We start from the raw sequence: 5,766 nt of genomic DNA, 5'->3' as shown, positions 1-5,766 counted from the left end.
TCTCTGTGTCACAGGGACGCCTGAGGAGCACTGCTGTCCTCTGTGCCCGTGCCCCCTGTGCCGGGTTGGGAAGATGGGGACATGTGCAGTGCAGAGAGGGCGAGTGCAATGGGAGCGACTGATCCGCGTTGTCAGGGTGAAGAGAAGCGGTGCGGTTCTTCACGTGGGGCACGGGCAAGGGCGTCTTTGAGCTCAGCCTGCTCATAAATGGCGAGGGTCCTGATGCTGAAAGCCCCGTGGGGATTGGTTCTAGCATGAGCTGCTCTGGTTTACAAACACAGAGGCATTCTTCTGGCAAACTGCTGCAAGGTGGAAAAGATGGGAACACTTGGCAATATTCCTCCTGTTCTGGACATCTGTTCAGAGGAATCGAGTCTAGATGTCCAGGTGCATTTAATCTTAGCAAGTAGGAAACCTTTTCTAAATCTCACAGTGTTTATTCCCAAGAAAACAAAGGCACTGTTAGTTCCAGCTCTCCTTAATGTTTCTAGATGACAAACTTACTTGCCTCGGTAGGTATTCTCTTCTGGTCTCAGTCTCCTCTGAATGTATCTCCCTGTGCTTCCCTGTGTGTCTGCTGTCAAGAGGTCTCTCACTTCAAAGGATGCTGGAAATCAGTCTCTGTGACAGCCACTGTGCTGTGGGCCTGCTGTTCTTTTCTTGGTGTTCCAGTTGCTGTTCCTGTTGTTGTTAGCCAGCTGTCCACCAAGGGAGGCTCAGAGCTCCAGACAGTGGGACTGCCTTTTGTATCTCCTAGAAGGTGGGATCTCTGCTTTAAAGTGAACATCTTGCATTTTGTTTCCCTCGGGGAGAATGGTGAAGATGGAAAGTCCTAATCTAAAATACATTGAACTGGAAAATATTGGCAGTGGGTGAGTACAAGCAATGTTAATTTTACAAAACTATGCATCAGGTGTTTTGCTGGTGGAATAGGTATCAAGTGTGAAGTCAGACAAGCTGCAAATGTGTTCAGGCACTGGGCTTAGATTGTCAGTGCTGATCAGAATTTCTAGGTGTGCTCAGAAGGCATTGTCAAAGACATCTCCATGCTTCCAGTGTCCTGCAGGCATCTACAGCAGAGATCTCCTGTGTGGGCTGGCTTTCACTGCAAGATCTAAATGGTTTCTCCTTTTTCTGCTTCTGTTTTGTTTGTAGGAGTTTTGGAGACGTTTATAGAGCGCTCAACACTGCCACAGGAGGAGAGGTAAATGTCAACAGCCCCTGCAGACTCTGCTGCACTTGAGGGCTTTCTCCTCTGGTGTGAGCTGTGGCTGGAGCTTTGGGCAGAGCTGTGCTGAAAAGGCACAAGAAGCACAGACTGGTGCCAGCCCACAAAACAGATTTGGGACTTTGTCCTCCTCAGCTGCCGGCAGGAAGGCACGGAGGGCAGCGGTTCCTTTCAGAGAAGAACGCGCACACTCGCTCTCCATTGCTAAAACAAAGGTGGTGCCTTTGAGCACCTCACTGCTCTTTGGGGCTACAGCTTCAGAGTCCTGGATTCTCATTTCTGGCTGCCAGCAAATCCATCTGAAAGTTACTGGTAGTTCCTTAGCTACCTGCAGTGCTGCACTTGGGAACTGCACATAGGGAGAGATCTGCAAGGCGTCCCTGAAAGCCCTAAGCCCTGCCCATATCACAAGATGTATCCACAGAGTATTAAGGCATGGATTACTTCTTCTGAATCCCAAACCAAGCAGCAGAGAGTGTGGTCAGAGGTTTGTGGGTGATAACTGGGACACCACTGTTACCAAGTGGTCAAGGCAAAATGTCAGTACCCCCACATGTCCTGTAACTGGCTCTCAAGGGACCAGAGAAGTGGGCTGTTGGAATGTCAGTTCCTAATTACTGCAGTGCCTAATCACAAGGCAGTTTGGCACAGCTCAGCTGTGTCATTGCAAAATCACTTGCTCCATTGTGCCTTGTGGTCTCGTGCCACCAACCTCTAGAGTTACTGATTTTCAATGTCATTTTAGGTGACCATCAAGAAAATACAGCTTCAAGGACTGAGGAAGAAGGAACTAAAAGTCAACGAACTCATGGTCATGAAGGTGAATAGAAATCCCAACCTGTTTAACTGTTTAGGCAGGTGAGTTGTGCTTTTGTCCCATGAGTGTTTGTTTACATATTGCAAACATGCAAGGTAAAATCCCACTTTGGTCACTGGCAGAAAATAGAGCTGTAATTATTGGGTAATTATTATTGCTCTTTTCATCCCCAGTGGATGGGAAGAGATTGCATTTTGTCTGCATGAGTCTTCGCTGGCACGTGGTATCTGAAAATTGTTCAAAAACCCGGATGATTTGTGTCTTACTAAATCAATGATCTCTATATTCACAGCCACCACGTCGTTTTAGAGCTTGATTTTTTTCAAGTGTCTTCTTATGTCCAGGTAAACTAACAAGGATTTCCCTTGGATTGTTGCCACTGGTTTTCATTGCTATGCATGCCAGGAAGGCTAGGTGCTTTTTTCCAGAAACACCATGCATGACAGGTTTGTTATCTGGGCTGTTTCTAAACTGCACATTTTGCTTACTGCCCATCTAAGACATCTCCTTTTTTGCAGCTGTGCCTTTCTCCTTGAGACTGCACAGATGGCAAACAATGCACAGCCAAGAGGGAATGTCTATTCCTTTTTTTTGTCTTTGTCTCAAAGGGACCTGAAAAGAAGAATCAACCCTTCTTTTCCAAACAGCAACCTAGCCATGTACATTCATCTCCATGCCCTTGTTTCCTTCTTTCAGCTACCTTGTGGGTGAGGAACTGTCCCTGGTTATGGAGTACATGGATGGAGGCACTCTGAGCAATATCATCAGCCAGGCCTACCTGTCGGAAGATGAGATGGCAGCCATCAGTCGGGAGGTCTGCAATCCCAGCTGTGTTTCCAGGGGCTTGGGCAGGATTGTCTGGGAAACGGGGGCTCAGAGCTGGAGTGATTTCCTGTGCCAAGCTTTGTTTCTGTGTTGCTGCTATTCTATGGGCAAGTAAAAGCATCTCAAGTGAAAGGCCTGCCAGTGCCCCTTCACTCCCTGTACTCAATGCCAGTACTCTTATCTCCTGCTGTAGTATTCTCACTCTGTCTCTTGTATTTGTATTTGTATTTTTTTTTTGCTGTTCTCCACCTTGCATCTCTCAACCTTTGCCTGGAGTCTGTCTTCACTGCATTCCTTGCCAGTAAAAGCAAAGGAGCTGGTGGCAGGATATGAAATGACCAGCAAAGAAAAATGACTCATTTCTCACAGTCCTCAGCTGAAAAGGACAGTAGTGCAGCCAAAATGCTCTTTGCTTCCGGGAAGTGACTGGTGTGATACTTACACGCCTGTGCTGAGGCCAGCAAGAAAATCTTTTCCATGCAGCCTCCCACCCAAAAGTGATCCACTAAACACCAAAGGGAGGGACTTTTTCTTTCTAAACCCCTCCTTTGTCCTCTGCATGGAAAAAGCATGTCCACTGCAGCAGGAGTCATCCTGGCTGGTTTGCAGGGGACAGCCTACAACAGCAGGTGCTGTTGCTCTTTCAAAAGCTGACGTGCCTTTCCTCAGAAAGGTCCTGCTCTGCAAGTGTTGAAGCAGCAAGCTCTTCCTCTCAGTGGCCATTACTGTTCTGCCATTACTCCCCATTCCCCTGGAGAGGGAATCTTTTAGATTCTTTGTTTCCTTTCTTTTGTGATGAAATCACATCATTCATTTTTGCCCTCCTCTTTCTGTTTTCTCTCTCAGTGCCTGCAAGGACTGGATTTTCTTCATTCAAACCACGTCATCCACCAAGATGTGAAGAGCAGAAACATCCTTCTCAAAACCAATGGCTCTGTCAAGCTGGGTCAGTATATTCTTGGTCAGGTGCAGCGTTCCAGGGATGTGGGTGTGAGGCTGCTTGGAGTGACTGCCAGCTCCCCAGAAATGGTGCTGGTGGCAGTGCAGGGACCCCTGCTGCGAGCTGAGGGCACAGTTGCAACGTGCACAGAGGTATAAGGAACCACAAGCAGTCAAGAGTGGCTTTGCTCTGTGTGTGTCCCTTCCAGACAGAGGGAGCTACCATATAAAGCTTCAGGGGAATGAAGTCCACTGCTGTGAGCAGCGTTAAGAAACCTGGGATTTTTTAGAAGTGGCCAATTCCATACTCCCTTGGCTAAAGCCCCAAGGAAATCCAGCATGAACAGTTCTCCAGGAGATCCAACAGCACATTGTTAGCCTGAGAGTGGGGAATTCAGTTGCTTGGTTTCCTAATTGGGGCTAGCTTTCATGGTTTGCTGTTTTCTCCACAGCTGACTTTGGCCTCTTTGCTCAGCTCAGCCCTGAGCAGGGCAGACGGAGCTCCGTGGCCGGTGCTGCTGGGTGGCTGGCGCCTGAAGTGGTGACAGGTCAACCATGTGGCCCCAAAGTGGACATATGGTCTTTGGGAATCGTGGGCATCAAAATGGTGGAACGAGAAGTTCCTTCCTGGAATGCAACTCCTATCTTGGTAAGGTGCAAATACTCACTGATCCCACTGTCTTTCTCACCTGTCCCATGTTCTGTGTGCCATTGGACAAAATCCCATTGCCATCTGCTGGCACCACTTCCACCAAGGTCCCCTTCTAAAAATGCCCCTGCAGCACAGCAGCATCTGCTGTAGCTGTGGTTGTATCAGAAAGGGAAGTGGCAGTTCAGAAACCTAACCAGTTCAGAAACCTGCCATTTTGGCCTCCAGCCATGCCTGACATTTCCCACTTGTTTTTTGAACAATGTTGGAACTCTGTTTCTGAAGGACAAGAATTTTTCAGTGGACAGGGTAGACATGTGATAAATATCCTGAGAAATGGAGGTTAGACCTTCCCAGTTTCAATTTTATAGAAAACATAGGAAAAAAGGAAAAACTAAACAAAAAAGGAAAAGAGAAAAAAAAACCTACTACCAAAGCAATGCCCAAGCAGTTCTGCTTGCTTTTTCATTTTTTAAACACAGCTCTTCTCTTCCATTCTGTAGCATCTTTTCCAAATCCTGTGGTCGTTGAAACTTTCAGGCTTTCAAGTCACCTGTACATTGTTCAGTCATGTGTGGGTGGCCTGGATAAGTGTAGGATGTGTTTTTCTCCGACTGCAGTTAGAATTGTTTGCCAAACCCTTGGCTGTTTCTTGGTACTTTAACAAGTTGACAAGCTTGCAGGCAGGTGCCTGGGCAGGGATCCACCGTGGGCAGTTGACACCGGTGCTGTGTTTCTTTACCACAGGAGCAGGGCCATCCCTGGCCTGCACAGTTCTAATGACAGGGAGGACTCCAGCTCCCCACCATGGCCAGTGGCTGAGCTCAGCTGAGAGTCAGGATAAAACCCTCTTTGTCACCTCTGGTGATGTGGGAAAAGGACAGAAAGCTGCATCAATTATTTGTACACAAGGGGAGTACATTGCCATTTCTGGCTTTGAAATTCTCCTTTGGGTTAAAGAGGATAATAGCAAAGTCTCTTTGGTCACCATCTACTTCAGTGCCATGAGCACACAGTTATCATGACAGTGGTAGACATTTTTATGGAGACTCCAAAGCCTCTTGCCATTGTTATTTTTGTCTATTTGAGATGGATTCTGCAAGTTGAGGTTTGAATAGTTCCAAGTCGGTGTCTTATGTTTCTAAATACCATCTTGCAAAAGCAAGAATGAGCTCTCTCCCCCTGACTTGTCAGCGTGTTAAGGGCTTGGTTCCACATGAACCACACTGGATAATGATCAGCCGATGTCTTGCCAATCCACACTGTAATTCCTTGGCCTGAGGAGTATCAGAAAGACCTGCTGAGCTC

This window comes from Melospiza melodia, chromosome 17, assembly GCF_035770615.1.
Source record: "Melospiza melodia melodia isolate bMelMel2 chromosome 17, bMelMel2.pri, whole genome shotgun sequence".
In the NCBI taxonomy this organism is placed as follows: domain Eukaryota; kingdom Metazoa; phylum Chordata; class Aves; order Passeriformes; family Passerellidae; genus Melospiza; species Melospiza melodia.
This window is presented reverse-complemented; position numbering follows the sequence as displayed.